A 19,651-nucleotide genomic window follows, 5' to 3' on the forward strand; every position below is an offset into this window, starting at 1 on the left:
TCTGGGTGGCCCCGGACTCACAGAGATCTGTATATCTCTTAATCCTGAGTCCTAGGATTAAAGGCGTGTACCACCACCTCTGTGCTTCTGGCTGCTGGGATTAAAGATGTGTATCACCACTGCCTGATATCTATAGCTTGAGGCTGACTTTGCTTTTCTGAACCTTCAGTCAAGCTTTAATAAATCATAAATAATGTATCACTATAAACTTTCTCTATTCTCCTCATCAAAACTGACCTGTCCTGTGCCCCCTTTTTTCACTTTTAGGCAATCCCTTCTTCTTACAAAGCACATAGTTATAGTGTGCTAAAACCATTTCCAAGATCAATACTGGAAACTGAAAACCTTTGATGGAAGTTTCTGATAGCATGACAGCAGGCTGTTGACTCGGGATCTGTAAACCTTACAGTTGTTTACCCACAGATTGGCCAGCTCAGAGTGTATTCTCATCCAAACCATCCACATGATTACAGCCAGGTCCCTTTTCTGGTATTATTAGTGCAGAGAACTGAGGGAACTCCCCAGCTTATTAGAACAAAAATGAATGAGAATAATTAGGTAATGGCGGAGATTTGTCAGGGCGATTTGGCCAGCTGCCCTTGGCTCCTGATCTTTTTGGAGTTCAGTGAGTCTGTGAGGCAGCTTGGGCTGTGCTGCTGGCCCAAGACAGCAGTTCTAGTGAGGAAAGCTCAAAGCCATCTCACTATTCCATCAGCTTCCTCGTGAATGGTTTTGTTTGAAATGTTTGACTGCATTTTGGAATTTGAGGTAAAATTAACTCCTGAGACTATTTCTAGGTGTTAATCAGATATTCCTCTTCACACTGCTCACTCTCTTGGCTTCTAAAAATTAATTTGGGGCAAGCTTTTAAATATTGGCAAAAATAATAGATTTACTTAACTGAATCAGTTTAAGCAAAATTTGGCCTAATTCCCATTTATCCATTTGAATCATTTAAAGCACAGATTTTTTTTTTTTTTTTGGATGTAACCATTTAAAAAATGTGAGTTCTATTGGGGCCCTGAGTTTTAAGAAAAATTGCTAAATAGAAATAGAGATATGCTTTTATTTCTATTTCATCATGGGAAATTTATACGTAAATTATCTATTGTTGATGAAGATAAGTGGGGATAAACAGGTTTTCTTAAAGGAGATAACAACCAGAATTTTAGAATGGTGTTATTAGACAAAATTTAACTTTTGAAAAAAGTGAAGCAGAGCTTTTAAATTTGACATTTTGAAAAAATGGAAGAAGATATACTGTAATAAAACCCACTCATTTATTGTGGCATCATTTGGCTTCAATAATGTCTTTCTTTTTAATAAAAGAAGGCTGAAAATTGAGGACCTTTTTCTACTTTGTTAGAGATGAGTGCTTGGGAAAGTTGCCTCTTCCCTTTGAGCTTCAGTTGCTTCACTTGTAAGAGGGAGATAACACTGAGCGGCCCTCACAGTCCTCACAGGGATGCTGAGTGGATACAGGAGTACATGAGTGTACACGTTAAAATCTGAGTATAGAGCCTCATGCACTGACACTTGTATGCTCCCTGTGCACTTATTCTCCTCTTCAATCTCATTTTCCTTCTTTCTTTTCTTAGGAGCAGGTATGTTCCTGAACATTTTTTGTACTTTGCACTTAAAGGATTTTGCCATAAAATATTTGTGTCTTAAAAATTTACACAAGCATATTATATTGTGTGCATCCTTCTGCAACATGCTTTTTCCTTTCTTCTTTGTAATTTGATGTGTGTGGTGGGTATTTCACCTGAATGTATGTCTGGGCACCATATGTGTTCCAGGTACCTGTAAAGGCCAGAAATGGGTGTCAGATTACTGGAGTTACAGGTGGTTGTGAGTCACCATGAGGGTGCTGGGAATCAAATTCAAGTCCTCTGGAAGGGGAGCCAGAGCAGCATGATCGCATGATCTCCCTCTCTCTCTCTCTCTCTCTCTCTCTCTCTCTCTCTTAGGGTGTGTTAATTGTTTATATTGAGTTGCTTGAATTACTTATATTTTCCACAACAGGCCTTACCATGTTTCCTTTTTATTTTTATTTATTTCTTCTTCTTGCATACATTACATATCAACCACAGTTTCTTCTTCCTCCATTCATCACAGTCCCTTCTCCTTACTTCTTCTCTTCCTGAGATCCACTCTTCCTTCATTTCCCTTCAGAAAAGAGCAGGCCTCCCAGGGATATCAATCAAACACAGAACAGCAAATTATAGTAAGCCTAGGAACATACCCTTATATCATGGCTGATGAGGCAATTGAATAAGAGGAAAAGGATTCCAAGAGCAGGCAAAAGAGTCAGAGACAATCCCCACTCTCACTGTTAGGAGTTCAGTAAGAACACTAAGCTACATAACAATGTGTATTTGTAGAAGACCTAGTTCAGACACAAAAAAGGTTTGTGTTTGCTGCTTCAGTATCTGTGAGCCACTATGAGCCCTGCTTAATTGAGTCTCTGTGCCATGTTCTTGTAGTGTCCTTGACCCCTCTGGCTTCTATAATCTCTCCTTGTCTTCTTCCATGAGATTCCTGAGCTGTGCCTAATGTATTACTCTGGATCTCTGCCCACATCAGTTTCTGGATGAAGCCTCTCTGATGAGGATTAGGTTAGGCTCCTGTCTATGAGCATAGCAGAATATCATTAGAAATCACTCAGTTGAATTTTTTTGGTAGTTGTGTTTGGTTCTATCCTGGGCCTCTGGACTGTCCAGCCTTTTGTTTCTGGCCACCTAGGCAGTGCCATGTGTGGGTTCCCTCTAGGTTCCCTCTAGGTGGACCAGTCATTGGTTGGCCATTCCCATGGTTACCCCAGCACATCTTGTAGGCTGAGCCATCTCATTAGCCCAAATATGCTTTTATTTCATAGCTTGGTTTCTGAGATCTCTTTATATTGGGAGAGAGAGGTTATGTTCATCCATTTTAATCCCACTATAATATTTGCATAATTGAATACATTGCAATTTTGCCTTTGCTCTCATGGATATTTCATTTACTGCCATTTTTTTTGTAACCTAAAGAATACTGTTGTAAGCATTTATGGATATCCCTCTTTATGTATATTAATATAAGTGAGAGTTACTTCCATAAAGGACTTGACAATGATTTTTCATATCTCCCTCATATCACTCATCCTATGACGTGGCTGCCCCAAAGGCTGAAGAAATCAACATACTCACCCACTTTGTGAAGACCTGCTGGGAAGGTCTCTGATCTTCAAATTAGAGTACATGCAATTAACTCCCCCTGCATTATTTACATAAACATGCACTCATGAACACTTACCTACTACGCATGTGCACATACACACCCAAACATGAAGAGTTTGAATGTGGAAGATTTAAAGTAATCAAAACAGCTTCCAAATTCTAAGACTGATTTCCTGAGAATCACATGTATCTTCAATGTAGAATATGGTAGAAAAGACCAATTATTAGACATTGATTTATTGGCTTATTTAATGATTTACTTAAAGCACTGCTTGTACTGCTCATTGCCAAGCATGACTTCATTTTGCTACCTGGTACAGAATGACCTGGAGAAATTGCTAAAACAATAGGTCGTTGCCCTTAGCAACCTGACCACAAAAGCTTACACCTGTCAACTGTCATATCATATGCCTTTGAAAAGCAAAACCCTAACAGCCACATAAGCTTTTGGGAAGTTCTATTTGCATGTCTTCTCACTCCATCCTGTGGTTTTAGACTATAAAATGATGATGAAAACTGGATAAGAGACAAAAGCCTTTCAGTAGCTATCCAGGCTTCAGTTCACTGATGGCATCTCTCCTCTCTTCCACTCTCATTAGTGTTGGAGTGTTTAGTTCAGAGAGATTCCTACACTACCTCTCCACTTCCTCACCATCTTCTATACTGATAGTTAAACAGTATTTGTTACTAGGCAAAATTGTTCAGTGTTGTGTTTCCAGAACTTGAAGGGATACATTTGGGGTATTTCAAATTTGAGGCCAGCTGGGCTACATACCAAGGCTTCATTTCAAAAACAAAAATAAGTAACACAAATGTATTGTGTTTTTAGTGAAAATTGAATTTAGTTTTTACTCTCTGTCCCCAGTATGTGTGTGTGCACACATGTGTACACACTCTCACACACACACACACGCACACACACACACACACACAGACACATACACACACAGACACATACACACACAGAGTCATTAAGTCTGTTGATCCTAATGGAATTAGAAGTGGCACGTTGACCCATGAATGATTTAAATTCAAATATTTTGTAGATTGAAGTAGTTTTGTTTAGTAATTTCACCTATTTTGTCTCCCATTTGCCAAAGAATACAACCCCCTTGAGAACTGTGAGAGAGAAGCATCTAAGAAATATGAAGGGGCTTCAGAGTGCACTGATATCATATTCCATCCAAGCAAGAAACTCATGACGGTCTGGGTCTTTGCTCATCAAAGAATAGTGAAGGTTTGTAAGAAAGCATGATGGAAAATGCCACTTTAGAACCAACATATTACATGGTAAAATAGAAGCCTACTCTTATTCACTGGGTTCTTGTCTTGCCTTTCTTGTGTTATTTTCAGGTTTAAATAGTGAAACAAAAGGAGATGTCCACACACACACACACACACACACACACACACACACACACACACATATATATATTTCCTACAGATCAACATTAAGCCATTCAGTAAAAGAAATATATACTGAAAATAAGCTTATGTTTTATATTTTCTTGAATATTTATTCAGGTTTGTAGAGGAAACATTTATGTTATATTGAGAAAAGATTATTGAATATTATAAATTCATATATATATATATATATATTATTTGGACTCAGGTGTGTTTGTGGTTATTCACTAACCCTTTTTGTGTTCCTTTGTTTATGATCACCATTTACCTGTTTTATTTATACAAACAGGTGTGAATGATAGATTTTGCTACTTAAAAATACCCTATGGGTACTACCATATAGGTAAGGCTTGCATACTAGCTACGTTCCCTTTATCTGCTGTTAATTTGCAGTGAACTCTGTTTCATTTCAGAAATAAACAATAATTATCACTGAGTCTATAAACTGAATGAAAACACCAGCTGGCTATTATTTTTACTAAAAAATTAATTTCTGATAAAATTATATATTTAATAATTACTCATTACAGTTTGTAATGCATTCAGCTTTAATAAATAGTAATTTAGGAGTAATTAATATTACAGGATTGGTGAAATTTTATTTGTTGCTTAAAAATTAATTATAACATTTTCAATAGGAAAATTAATCTTAATTTTAGTTACAAGAAAACAAAATTTTATAAATTTTAGTACATGCATATTTTTATAACAGAAATGTAATAGAGTAATAATAAAAGACATTCAAATATAAATGCATAAAGTGGAACACTGAAGAGATGGTTGTGTGTTTTTAAAAAATAAGTGGTAAATAGCCCTGAAACATGTATAAGTAACTTGATATGGACTGAGCAGGTACCATTTAGAAATACAGACTTTGTGTGTGTGTGTGTATGTGTGTGTGTGTGTGTGTGTGTGAATGTTGAGAGAATAAGGCCTATTCTCTCATCATTGCCTCCTGAACAAGGCACTATGGTGTGGATTTGCATGGCGCTTGCATTGTGCTAGCTATAACAAGTGATCTAGACTTTATTTAAAGTGTGTGGGAAGCTGTGTCCAGGCTATATGCAAACACTAGGCCATTGAGACAGAAAACTTGAGTATTTGCAGATTTTGATATCCCTATGTGTTCCTGGAAGCAGTCCTCTAAGAATACTGAGACTCGATTGTTCTTATAACAATTCAAAATTATATGTTTTCAAGTGTTTCCATTTATAACTTGCTTAAAATATTATAAGTAGCTTCTTAGTTCTCCAAATTATTTTATGGACAAGATGTGCAAGAAAACTTAGATGCCTAACAGTTTCATAGCATGCCGAAATGGATGGAGATGGATGTCCTTAAGTAGACTTTGCCAATTCTAAGTGACTCTTCAACAGTGTATAAGCGTGTTCTCTTATTTTTCTCAAATACTTTCTACTGTCAGCTTTTATGATTTTGCTCTTCTGAAGAGTTGAAGCTTATACTTCCCTGGTGGCTGTGGAGGTTGAATGCTTTGTGCATTTGCTATCCACTTTTATTTGTTCTTCTGAAAATTGTCTGCTCACTGTTTTGTGAAGGTTTCTGTTGATCAACAATGATGTGTGTTTGTACTGTAGGACCTTAATTTTTAGACCATGTTCATACTTGCAGCTTCTTTGGGAACTATTTTTCATTTCCTTTGCTGTTTCTTCTAATTCTCAGTCTAGTTCTCAACTGAAGTAATTTTCTTTGACTAAGTCTTCCTATACACGGTTGATTGCCATGGCTAACTGCTGACTTTCTCTGTAAGGCATGGGATCATCCAGAGACTTCTGACTACAGGAATGAGAACTACATATATCTACATGACAAGATATGAGCAAGTCAACACCAAAAAATAAAAACGTAAAATAAAATCAGCTTACTACCTCTTAAGAACCTGGGGTTATATTGATTATTCAATTATATTTACTTCTTTTAAGTCTGAAGTCCTTTAGAAAGATACCCTCTTGAAGAATTACTCAAGATTTCTGAGTGACTTGACCAGGGAGATGATCGTTTTGAGGAAGGACTGGCTTGTAGAATGCATTGAACATTGTGTAACATAGCAGAAAACATCCCATTTTTTACTCCTGTCCTTTTCACTCTGATCATTCAGTCTCCCTTTCTGGTCCCTGGATCTCAAACTAGATACAAATATTCCAGTTGCTTTCAGAGATAAGAGGATTTCTGTTCTGTGACGGACTGATTTGTTTTAAATCATGAGAATGTCAAAGGTCTTTGTATGAGTTACCATTCTCAATGTTGTGAATATACTTGATAAGAGACAAATTAGAAGAGAATTTTCCTTTTGGCTGACAATTTGAGAAGGTATAGTCCATCCTGGCAGAAAAGGTGTGGCCATAGGAGCATGAAATGTTTGATCTCATTGTGTACCCTGAAAGCAGAGAAATAGATGCTTGTATTCAGCTTGCCTTTTCTTCCATATTGAGTCTAGCACCACATCCCATGAGATGATGATGATGACAGCACATTCAGAGTGGGCTTCCCCCCCCCCCACTGAAACCTTTATGGGAACTCTCATAGAAATACATATATAAAGGTGAGTTACTATGTGATTCTAAATCCAACCAAATTGAGTATTTAGATGAATCATCACAATCCCCCAGGTAAAAACTTCCCATTTCCAAACCGTTCTCTCCTCCCAGTGAAGTCCTAACAGAAGGCTGTAAATCAGAGACCTTCTGAAGAAAGGGTGGTGTTGTTTGCTTTACACATCCCACTCCAGTTATTTTTCTGGTTGGAAAAGTGGAGTGTGGATGAGGGTTAGAGAAAAAGGAGAAAGATAAGAGGGAAAGGACAAGGGCATGCTTCACTTAGCTGGTGTCATTCATGTTTCTCTTTTGCCGTTGTGTGCTAGCTTCTCCATCTCTGAATCTTGACAGTGGCAGTGAAACTCATACTTGTGTTGCACTGGCGTAAAACAGCCTATTGTCAAGCACACTGTCTGTATGTTGTCATCTTTTTTCACTCTTCTTGTATTGGGGTTTGTCAGATTAAGTGACGACACTTCACCAGAAAAAAATTGTGTAAAATAAACCACAAAAAGCACAATACAAAGGAAAACAGAATGCACAGGTAAGGAACATAAAGTATAGTAAGTCAAGCCACCACAGTGCCTCCAGAAGTTTCCAATTCCCAAATAGCTGAAAGCAAAATGATTGAGATGCTGGAAAGGGATTTCTGAATCTTACTTCTAGCAAGGATTGGTGATCACACAGAGGCCTCAAGCAGTAGACAGAGGACTCAAGGACACACAGAAGACTCAAGCAGCAGATGAGTGAATTAAGACAATCTGCACAGCACCCAGATGAAAAAAATTAACAGAGTGGATGAAAAGGTAAATGACATAGAAGAGAAAATGAGAACTGTAGGAAAAATTCAGCAAATCAGTTGAAATTATGTACAAGGACAGAAAAGAAATGCAGAAGTAGATGGAGTAGATGGATATCTATATCTATATCTATATCTATATCTATATCTATATCTATATCTATATCTATATCTATATCTATATATATATCCATCAACCCACAGTGAATCGTTAATACATAAGAGGAAGATTGGTAGTGATGGAAGATGAGGCAGACATTTATTATATCAATAAAGAAAAGAAATTGAGAAGAACTTTGGGGATGCAACCAAGAGGGAAAATAAACCTCAGAATTCAGAGAGAAGAAGAAGGAACCAAGATAAGAGTTGAAGCCATAGAGAGTCTATTCAATGAAATTATAGCAGAAAATTCCCGAAAGTCAGATAAAGAATCAGACACCCAAGTGTAAGATATACTTTAGAAGCCTGGATAGTCGTGACTGGAGAACTTATAATGGTCAAATTGCCAAACATATAAAGCAAAGAAAGAGTTACAGAAGCTATAAGTTAAAAACTTCAGTTGGCCTACAAAAGGCAAACATCAGATTTCTCATCAGGAGAGCACAGAACAACAAAGTACAAATCTGTAAGTAAAAACCTGCCAGGCGAGATTGCTGTATCCATCATCGTTATCTGTAGCCATCACCGACGGAGAAATAAAGGCATTTCAGAACAAACACAGGCCAGCACATGACAATAAAGCCATGAGTGTAGAGATGTAAATGAACGCTGTAAACAGAGGAAGAAGAAAGGCACTCACAACTATGAGAGCGCAAGACAGAATCAATCATGAGGACTTGGAAAACAAAGAAGTAGTTAAGAATCCATCACTCAGAATATAGAAAATCATAAAACCTCTATGAGTAATAGGAAAAAAAAACCCAAACAACCCTCGACTAGCCAGAAAATAAAAAGCAATAAAATTACAGAATGCATAACTTCTCCAGATTATAACCTTAAATGTTAATAGACTCATCTCACCATTAATATGATGAGGGGTGTGTTGTCTCCATAGAATGAGGAGGAAAGTTTATCAAGCAAACAGTAACTGACAAAAGATAGCATAGCTGTTCTGATACTAGATCAGGTACACGGCAAATCAAAATTAGTCTGAAGAGATAAAGAAGGCCACTATGTATTAATAAAGAGGACAGTTATTTAATACTATATGGGCTCAAGAGGGCAGGATGATTACACAGAGAAACCCTGTCTCAAAAAAATAAACAAAAAATATATGATAATTGTCCATGTACTGAATCATGAGGGGTACCAATTTTATAAAACTAATAAATAATTACCACAAATTGTCAAACAGGTCTTGATGATAATGGTGACTTGGCTACACAATTCTCATCTTTACATAGTCCACCTAAACTGACAAACCCTGAACAATATTTTTCAGTTGTATCATAGATCAAGTGGGTTCCCTAGATATATCTTCAGAATATTCTAACCAACAGATATAAAATACATATTCTTCACAGAAGCCCTTGACATCAAATTAGACCGTATGTTATGTTACAACAAACATCTTCACAAAATAACTTCTTAATTTTATCAGATTATAGCAGCATAAAGAGACCCCCAAATTAAAGAAAAAGAAACAAATGCTTGCAAATGGAATTCAAGATTCATATATAATGAGTTCAGAATTGTACCATACAACCATGTTGGTTTCATTTTGGGGATGAAAGTGCTTTACCCTATGCAAATCAGAACATGAAACACAGCACCCAAGTACAATTAATACATCATGTGATTATCATGATGCAGAGAAGGCTTTGGCAAAGACAATTATCCTGTGGGAGTCCTCTTTCCCTTTCTGTCTATGGGCCATCGATTCAGAGGGGAAAAGGGCAGAAGGGGTGACAGAAAGCTTTGCACATAGCCATCAGTATAGATGGAGGGAGGTCTTTTGGAAACAGATTTTGGTGAATCAGCTCAATGTTATCTCAGAGCATAAGGAATATATAGGACTGGGGAACCTGGGTACAAATCCTAATTTACATCATGTGGTTAGCATGTGGCAGTAGGGTCCTATAGCAGACTCCTAGCACAAGTCTTCTTAGCAGGGATCTGTGCCAAGGGTCAAGCTAAAGGTGAATCAGACATCTGGTTTAGAGGTAGCTTTTATATCAGGTCAGTCCTTCAGGCCCAGGGATATTCTTCAGATAAGGGCAGGTAGAGAGCAGGGCACTTCGCTGGAGAGAGAGGGAGTTTCCATGTTGCCAAACTTAGAAAGAAAGCTACTAGGCTGTGGCTGACTTTGACCTGTAACCAGCCAGCAATGTATTCCAATAATAACCATTCATGATAAATTCCCTTAAGAAACTATGATTAGATGGAACATATCTCCACATAGTAAAGTCCGTAAAGGGTAAACCTATGGACAATTATATACCCTATGAGACAAACTTGAAGGCATGTCCTCTAAAATCAGGAAGGAGAAAAGGGTATCAATTCTCATTCTGATTACATTTAGTCTTACTTGGTGCAACCTCATCAGGGAAAAAATAAAGAATCAAATTGGAAAAAAATTTAAATATTCCTATTTTTCAGATGAAATTATTTTATACTTAAAAAAACTTCACCAGAAAAATCTTTATATATGATAAAACTTTCAGAAAAGTAGCAGGATAAAATGTCTGCACAAAAACCTGTATCTTTCTTGATTGTTGATAATGAATTTCCCTAGGGGGGAAAAAGAAAACAAATTCATTCACAATAGCTTCATAAAAAGCAAATACACGCTTCATCTAGGAGTTATCAAGGTGAAAGACAGCTGCTGTAAAGACTATTCCACTGGCGAGCCAACCAGGCTCCATGGTTGGTTAGTCTCAGAATCACACAGGCATCCCTAATTAAATTCTATGGGACACTAAACACCAAAACTAGTAATAGGAGAAAGGAATTTGTAGAGAGGATAAAAGAATGGTAGGGGTGGAAGGGAAATAGGGAAATAGGAGAAAGTGATCAGGAGAGAGAGAAGAATATGTAAAGTACATGTATAAAATTGTGAAAGAATTTTATTAATAAAATTTAAAATTTACTAATAAAATAGATAATATCAAAGAAAGAAATTAAAGCAGACAAATCAGATGATAGAATGACATTTCATGCTCATAGGGTAAAAGACTCAATACAGTAAAAATGGTAACATTCTCTCAAAATCTGAAAAGTTAAATGCAATGCCCATCAAAATTTCAGACATTTTTCACATAAGTAAATTATTTAAAATACACAAAACCATCGAATAGCTTCGAAGGAGAGAGAATAATTTTGGAGGCATTGCAATACCTGATATTAAATTATATTATGGAACCATATTAACAAAAATAGCATAACCTCAAGTGCTGTGAACTGTCATTCCATTGAGACAGTTACACATCTGTGTTTACTACAATAGCCATGATATAGAAACAGCCTAAAGTATCCATCAATATATGAATGAATAAGTAAAGTGTGGTGCACACAATGGCATTTTATACATCCATGAGGAATAAAATTGTGACATTTGCAGGAAAGTGTTGGTCATTATTAAGTCAAACAAATCAGTCTTAGAAATATTACATAGGTCTGTGTAGGCCATGGATGTAAAAGTTGGATGATATGGGAAGAGGAGATCTACAGTAGGAAGTAGGAAGAGGAGTAAGAGAGGGGAATGAAAAATACAGTACACAGAAGCAGAAGAGATACTGTTTGTATTAAAGAGACCAGAACATGGAGAGATAGCAGTGAGGAGGTCAGTACAGGGAAAATTCAAAGTGTGATGATGAATGTGTATGGAAATGGAAAAATGAAGTACATTCTATTTTGTAAGCTAAATTTAATAAAACACAAAAATTTAATGGAATTTTAATCTAGGCTATAAGGAAAGATATAAATATGATAAAGTTAAATGGCTAAAATAAAAAATATCCAAAGGCAGTTTGTGCTGGAGAGGATGTAGAGAAAGGGGTATACTCCTCCACTGCTGGTACAGCCACATTGGAAATCAGTATGGCAGTTCTTCAGGAAAATGGGAATCAATCTACCTCAAGATCCAGAAAGATGCACATTCATACAACAAGGGCATCTGTTCAATTATATCCATAGTAGCATTATTTGTAATAGCCAGAACCTGGAAGCAACCTAAATGCCCCTCAACTGAAGAAAGCATGGAGAAAATGTGGTACATTTATACAATGGAGCAGGGAAAAACAATGGAATCTTGAAATTCACAGGCAAATGGATGGAACTAGCAGCCACCATCCTGAGTGAGGTAACTCAGTCACAAAAAAGACAAACATATGTACTCACCCATATATGGCTTTTAGACATAGAACAAAGGACTACTAGCCTACATTCCATAACACCAGAAAAGCTAGGAAACAAGGAAGGCCCTAAGAGAGATATACATAGTCCCCTGGAGAAGGGGAAAGGGACAAGACCTCCCAAGACATTTGGAAGCATAGGGGTAGGGGAGAGGGAGTTAGGAGAAAGAGGAAGAGAGAGGTGGGCAAGAGGAAGCAGGAAGATTGAGTCAGGGAAAAATAGCAATACCATAATAGAGCCATAATGGGAGCCATTATAGGTTTTAAGAGAAATCTGGTACTAGAGAAATGACCAGAGATCTACAAGGATGACCCCCAACTAAGAATCAAAGCAATAGTGAAGAAGCTACTTAAATGCCCTTTGCCGATAATGAGATTGATGCCTACCTTAGATGCCATCCTAGAGCCTTCATGTAGTAATTGATTGAAGAAGAAGCCGACACCCACAGGTAGATACTGAGCCCAACTTCTGGAATTCAGTTATAGAGAGGGAGTAGTGATGAGCAAAGAGGGCAAGACCAGGCTGTAGAAACCCACAGAAACTGCTGACCTGAACAAGGGGGATCTCATGAACCCCGGTTTGATAGCTGAGAAACCAGCTTAGGACTGGCCCAGGTTCCCTGAACGTGGTGTTAGTTGGGAGAACTGGGAAGTCTATGGGGTCTCTCGTAATGGATCAGTATTTATCCCTAGTATATGAATGGACTTGGGGAGCTCATTCCACATAGAGGGGTACTCTCTCAGCCTAGACACATCGGGGAGGGCCTAGCCCCTGCTCCAGATGATATGATAAATTTTGAAGACTTGCCATTGAAGTCTGCTCACTGTGGAACAGAAAGGGGATGGGATGGGGATTGGTGGGGGGAACAGGGGAGGACTGGAGGATGGGGGAGCTGGGATTGGCATGTTAAACAAACTTGTTTCAAATTTAAATACAAAATTAAAAAACAAAACCAAAAAAACCCTGACATAAGATTATGAGATACAAATTCTCCAAAGATGCTGTTTGGTTTGTTTTCTGTTGGCCATCTACTACTGGGTATGTAAGCTACCCCTAAGAATAGATTATTTCTCCAGATTTTTCATTTGCAAGTGGTTATCATTTAGAAATAGCTTCTGGGTTAGGATGGGGACACATGTCCACTTCTCCCTTCACGTCTAGGATCCCACTAGTGCAGACCCATGCAGGCCCTGTGCACGATGCCTCAGTCTCTGTAAATCACTATGTGTGTCAATCCTGTTGATTTAGAGGTGTACTTTACCTTTTTGAACCAAAAACTCTAGGGTATGGGGTGACACCTCTAGGAAGATAGCAGCTTGACTTCTCCATGTTCAGTGAGTTGTGTTGGTGTTGTCTTCAGCAATGGGGGTCTTACTGTATGTTTGTGAAGGGTCACCCATATTGTTGCCAATAGTATGGGTTGTTTGAGGGTTACAATGGAATCCCTTTGGCCAACAACTCATATGGTGTAACCCAGTCTGGAAACTTCATTTGATGACAAGAGATGTCCAGTTGTGGCTGTATATCATTATGTGGTGATTCTATTTTGACTTTCTTTATATGTATATATTTTAGGAAATTTTCACTTGTGTTGGTTTCCCATACTACTCTCAAATGATCTTTAATTTTACCTATCCCTCCTGCATTACCTCCCTCATCCTCTTTTACCTCTCCATTGCCAATTGATCCTCCAGTTCCTGATACCCTCTCTGTACATCCATAGCTCTCCATCTACTTCCCCTTTTAAGGGAGATCTATGTGTACCTCCTAGTTCATTACTCTCTACCTAACATCTGTGGTTCTATATATTGTATCCTGCTTATTGTTGACATAGGAGCTAATATCCATATATAAGCACATTCATACATGTTTTTCTGGATCTGGGATACCTCACTCTGGAAGATTTTGTTCTAGTTCAATCTATATACCTATAAATGTAGTGAATTCACCTTTTAATGGTTGAGTAATATTCCATTGTGTAAACATAGCACATTTCCTTTATCTGTTCATTTACTGAGGTACATATAGATTGTTTCTTATTTCTGGCTCTTCTGAACAGAGAAGCAATGAATATGGTTGATCAGGTGTCTTTATGACAGGATTAAGCATAATTTGGGTATATGTCCAAGAGTGGTATAGTTGAATCTTGAGGTAGATTGAATCCTATCTTACTGAGGAAAAATCAAAGTGGTTTACATAGTGGCTATACAAATTTTTACTTCCTATAGTTTAGGTTTATACTCCATTTTAAATTAGGTTGTTTGTTTTCTTTATATCTAGTTTCTTCAGTTTTCTATATATTTTGTATATTAGTCTTTTATTGGATGTGTAGTTGGTAAAAATCTTTTCCCATTCTGTAGGCTCTTGCTTTGTCTAAATGATGGGTCCTTTGCTATGTAGAAGCTTTTCAGTATCATGAGATTATATGTATTATTTATCTTAATGCCTGTGCTAAAAGTGTTCTGTTCTGCAAGTCTTCTGCTGTGCCAGTGAGTTCAAGATTATTCCGGACTTTCTCTTGTATCAGGTTCAGTATATCTGTTTTTATGTTGAGGTCTTTGGTCCCTTGAATATTGAGTTTTTGTGCAAGATAGAATTTCTAGTGTCACTTATGTATAGTATCATGTCATCTGTCAATGAAGATACTTTGACTTCTTCTTTTCCAATTTGTATTCTTGATCTCCTTCAATTGTCTTACTGCTCTAGCTAAGACTCCAAGTTCTGCATTGAATTGGTATGGAGAGAGTGGCAAACCTTGTGTTGTTCCTGAATTTAGTAGAATTGGATTGATTCTCACCATTTAATTTGATTTTGGTTGTGGGATTGCTGTAAACTGCCTTTATTATGTTGAGGTATGTCTATTGTATCCCTAATGCATCCATGACTTTTATCATGAAAGGATATTCAATTTTGTCAAAGGCTTTTTATCCACCTAATGAAATAATCATGTGGCCTCATAAAACAAATTGGGCAATGCTCTTTCTGTTTCTATTTTGTGGGATTATTTGAGGAGTATTGGCATTAACTTTTCTTTGAAAGTCTGGTAGAATTCTATGCTAAAACTATCTGGCCCTGCTTTTTACTTTTTGGATGGTAGAAATTTTTAAATTTTAAAAATCAAGAATAAAATAATTATACATAAAATCACATATAATTAAGATGTATACATCCTAAAGGTCATTTGCATATGTATTATTGCTCATGTTTAGTGTTTTTATTGGATTTCTGAGTGAGAAAACCAGAGGATCTCTATGTCAACATATGTTTATTTTGTGTTTTCTTTCTTCTTCTTTTTTTTTTTTGGCTCTTTTCTTTCTGTTTGTTTTGTCCTATTCTAATGTGTTAGTTTCTGTTTTACCTTCTTACATGTTATTATTATTATTACCCCATAGAAATCTGTTTATTTTCTAATGAGAGACTGAAGGGATTGAATCTGAATAGCAAGGGATGTGGGGAAGAACTGGCAAGAGTAGAGGGAGGGGAAATCATAATCAGGATGTAATAGATGAGAAAAATTTTCAAGAAAGAGAAAAAAAGAAAAAAAATGAAAGTCCCCCAAACAAAACAACAACAAAAAGTTTAAGTTACAAAATACTTTAAAGGAGACACCATGCATGTGTTCAGAAGCTAAAAGTTACATTTTGTTGCGTTGTTAAGAATTATTGTTACAGTTTTACTTCATAAAATTAATTAGCATTTTCTGACTTATCTGTTTTATGACCTTTAGCAGTAACATCTTATGATAAGGTATATAAATTTTAGCAGTTATTTTTGTTGCAATTATTCATTGGGTTAACCCTCATATGTGTGGAGTCATATGACATCCAGTGCAATCATGACTCTATGACTATAACAAGGGAGTCAGGACTGAAGTATTTACTTTTCAAGTCATTGTTCCATAAGATCAGGAAAAGGGGAATTTAATGAATTTGTAGCTAACTCATGGGAGTTTGTCCCTGAAGATCATTTTTAATTGTCCCATTAGGATTTCCACTGGAAATAAAATGCAACATTGGTTACCAAGCATAAAAAAATAAATAAAATAAAATAAAAAATACATCTCTTGTATACATAGTCATATATTGTAGATACACTAATGTTATGTTTTTGGGAAGTCCTTTCTCCTGCTTGTACAGATATGCTTCTGAGTGTCACATGCTTGGTCAGAAGACAGTCTTATTATATTTAAAAATTAATTGCTTCAGGTATCTTTTATTTTGATTTTTTTTTAGTGGAGTACAATTTGTATTCTTACAGAAAGCCCAAAGCTTTACATGTGAGCATGCTCAGATAACAGCCCCTCCCTTATTGAACACTTCTGGCACCCCAATAGATCTGTCATATTTTCACCACTTAATAACTTTCTCCCACCAAAGTTACCAACATTCTTATCCCTATTTACATAGGTTAGGTTTGCCTACTTTAAAATCCCACATAAGTGGAATTGTGTCATTTGGCTTTTATTAACATCTGGGTTCTTCCACTTAGCATCTGTTTGAGATTTACTCATGCTGTGGGATCTATCACTAGGCTGACTTTCTCAAAATTGTGTGTATTCCAATGCACAGATAAACCATAGCCCATCTAATAGATCATTTCCATTTGTGCACCTGACTCCTTATGTATGACTTTTTGTGAACACAACCCATCAATTCTTGGGGAAGTGTTCCTAGAAGCAGGATTGCTGTACCATAAACTAACACGCATATTTAGCTTTAGAAAAATCTCGCCTAATAGATCAATTATATTCCAATGAGCAATGCATTAATGCCTTCACCAAATCTTTTGTCTTCAAAATTAGTCAATCTGATATTGCTAATTTGATGTTAATGAGTTTCTCTTTAACATGTCTGAATAATAAATACCATGAAATGAGAAGCTTCCATGGTGATTTTTGCAGAAGTTGAAATTGTTGCTGCTTGTAGAGAGCGGATTCATGAATTGAAAGAATTCCAATCTCTACAACGACCATGGAGCTTGCAGGCTGCTTCCCTCAGCTGTCTTCCAGTAAATTTCACATCTGTTTGTTTAAGTTAGCTCAAGGTGGGTTTCTGAGAGTAGCTGCTAAGAAAATTCTGCCTTAAAGAGACCTGTATTGGAAGGAACATTTGAAAGGCTCTCCCAGGCTTCCTGTTTCTAATATTTCAAAGTTCATAATTATGAGTGTACACTTTGCTTCATCAACAATGCTGTATAACACCTCCCACTTCTCTACTTTCTAATTATGACACAGAGTGCATTATAACACATTGCACAGGTGGGAAATTGGAATTCCTGGGAAATTTGCCCAAGTTGTTGCTGAAATAGGGTTTCTTATTTTCTTTTACCACAGCTTTTATTGATTGTTATTATTAAAACGGGTGTATGTGTGTTTGTGTGTGTCCATGTATGTGTATGGGTGCACCTGTGTATAAGATATAGATGCATATATGTAGAGGTCATAGAACAGTTATCAGGAATTGATTCTGTCCTCCAAGGGATCCAACTGAGGTTGTTATGTTTGTATAAAAAGCACCTTTACCCATGAAGTCATTTCACTGGCCCTTGTTAGGGTTCTCTAGATCTGCTTGGAATGTTATATCTGGTACCTTTACTAATCACCATGGCAGAGAAGCTCATAATAAAAGAAGGTGAACATCTTCAGCAGTGGGGATATTTATGTGAAACCAGATAAGCAACAGTTGTTCCAAGTCACGGAATCCACTTAAAGGAATTTCTTATGATTTGCAGCAGAAGAAAGGAAGGATCCTGGTGAGGGCTGAAACACTCTCCCAGAATGAGGGGTGCATGTTGCAGGGATCATTTTCAGTCTGTGGTTTTCCTGGACACATACCAATAAGCAGGGTCACTGGAACAAATATAATTGATTTTTATTGGTATTAACTTGTCAGTCGTCCCTCAAATGATGCTTTGATTCTAAACAGACAACTCAACTTCTGTAATGCTCTTTCACACAACCAATCACAATCTGCATGTTCTTTTCCAGCTATTTGCAAAAAGAGAAGAAAAAAAATCAATCCTTTTTTAGAAAATAAGAAAAGTTTCTTTCCATTCATTGCTGCTTGCACAGACTGTGCTTGGTTTTCAACTCCATAAACTTCTGGTCTTGCTAGCTGTGTTGCAGTTGTTACAACTGTTAACAGCAAGATGACTAGGCAAGGCATTACTGGCTGAGGAGTAGGTTCCAAAAAAGTCAGCTTATACACTAGGGATAGGTCCTGATCTCATTTCCAGGGGTTCCCAAAACAGATCAAGCTACATGCAGATGGCCTAGGTAAGTCAGTCCGTATGCAGACTCCATAGCTGGGAGTCCAGAGTCCATGAGCTCCCATGAGCTCAGGTCATCTGTCTCTGTGGGTTTTCCCAGCATTATCTTGACCCTGAAGCTGGGACCAGTATTTGGCTGGGGATCTCTGCATCTGTTTCCATCAGTTACTGGATGAATGCGATCTGTTGGCAATTAGGGTAGTCACCAATGTGATTACAGGAGAAGGCCAATTCAGGCACCCTCTCTAGTATTCTAGGAGTCTTAGCTGGAAGGGGGAAGAGCTTGGTTCTGTCTCAAGGTGACATGTTTTTGACTCCCATGGGTGGCCTGGCCCTTTCTAAAAAGAGTGGATTGGGGGTAGGGGTAGATGGGAGGTGGGGAGAGAGAAAAGGAAGACAGGAGGAAGGGGAAACTGGCTGGTATGTAATATAAGTGAAAAAAATAGACAAAAGAAAAAAAAAGACTGTAAGATGACTGGGATATTCTGGGTTTCTCTCCAAATTAAGATGCACAATGAGGCTAATGTCACAAATGTGTTAAGGAAGTAATTTACATCTGTAAGTATAAAGTTGTGTGAAACCCACGTTTCCCAATATCCAGGAGATCTCCTTTAGCTTTTGACACTGATCTGTGGAAGGCAGAAGTCCTGGTTATTTTTATTCTACCCTTCCCAGGTGAAATCATTTCTATTCGTGTTTCACTCCAGTTGTCACCACCTCAGCTGACTCTATGCATCCGAATCATCTTCCTTTATAGGTCCTCATTGATGTGTGGTAAATGGTTTCCCCCTCTGCCTAGTTTTGCTGCATAATGAGGATAGATCTGGGCTAAGAGACTTCAAACCAAGTGTGGTGTTGAGCTAAGATCATTGAAGCTGTGTTTATAGCACAAGTACAAATAGAAAATATTACAATAGCTCCCTGCTCCCCAGTGTCAAGTGGCCTCTTATACAGCAGTGGTTTGTTTATAAATGTAGAACAGACCCACAGAGAAACATGCAGGGACCAGGGTCTGGGCACCTTAGAGCAGCCATCAACATCTGACCTTAGGAGAA

Source organism: Phodopus roborovskii, unplaced genomic scaffold (assembly GCF_943737965.1).
Source record: "Phodopus roborovskii unplaced genomic scaffold, PHOROB, whole genome shotgun sequence".
Lineage (NCBI taxonomy): Eukaryota > Metazoa > Chordata > Mammalia > Rodentia > Cricetidae > Phodopus > Phodopus roborovskii.